We start from the raw sequence: 1,074 nt of genomic DNA, 5'->3' as shown, positions 1-1,074 counted from the left end.
TGCCAGTAATCAACCTCATCCCAGCCTGTATTTCAACCCCGGTTTTCCACACCATCCTTGCTTGATCGTCGTTGCTCCATACCCGGTGCCATCCCCACGTTCAGGCTTTCATGTTTCTTGTTTTTTCACGTTTACCCTGTACCTTGTTGCTGTCTTCCCTAACCTTGTCCCTCTGTCTGTTTTCCTCCCAGGTACACTCACCCTCGTCCTCCGTTCGGCTGGGCTCATCCACTGGCCCACTCCTCTTTGGACTTCCCTCACGGCGTCCTCCCTGTTCCCCCGCCTCTCCACGCTTCCTCGGCCCCTGTGTTCCCCGGCTCTCTGGCCCCCTGTCTCCTTGGTTCCCCGTGCCTGTACTTCCCCCGACGTCCTCCTCTCCCTCCAGTCCCCCTCACCCTTTTTCCTCCAATAAACCTCCTTCCCTCTGAGTGCTGCATTTGGGTCCTCTCTGTCCACACACCACACCCCGTAACAGGTTTTTTTGTGCCTTTATTTGTAGAGAGAGAGTCGGACTTGAACCCCGGCGGCTGCTGTAAGTACATGGGGCCCGTGTTCTAGCAGTGAGCTAACCAGCGCCCTGAAAGTAATATTTCACCCCATATTTTGTTGTTTGGATATTTCCTTTGGTCCTTTATTTTTATTGACAGAATTCAGCGTTTCTGAGTTTGAAAAGTATGGGCGCACTGATGTGGTACAATAAACATTTTTGTGTTTCTGAATTCTTTATTGGTTCTTTGGTGAGGAAAGAATGCACTTCAAAAGCTGTACCATAATGAATGTCCATATTTGTCTAGTGTAAGTGCTTACTGTAGGTCTTGTCAATGACATTTCCTGGGCACGGAAAGAACTGCACACAAGAGCATATAAAATTAATGAAGAAAACTTTCTTAGCAAATCTCTCTTTTTTTTAAAAATGTTTTTTTTACAGTATTGCAACAAGGCATCTCAAAGTCCGATACACATAAATGGATTAAGTACATGTCCTTTTCCTTGAATTCTTGGCTGCAAACTCAGCAATATAATCCTTGTAATCCAGTTTAGATCTAACATGATTCCAACTGACAGAAGGGCAAC

This window comes from Micropterus dolomieu, linkage group LG18, assembly GCF_021292245.1.
Source record: "Micropterus dolomieu isolate WLL.071019.BEF.003 ecotype Adirondacks linkage group LG18, ASM2129224v1, whole genome shotgun sequence".
Lineage (NCBI taxonomy): Eukaryota > Metazoa > Chordata > Actinopteri > Centrarchiformes > Centrarchidae > Micropterus > Micropterus dolomieu.
The sequence above is the reverse complement of the archived record's forward strand: the minus strand, read 5'-3'. Positions refer to the sequence as shown.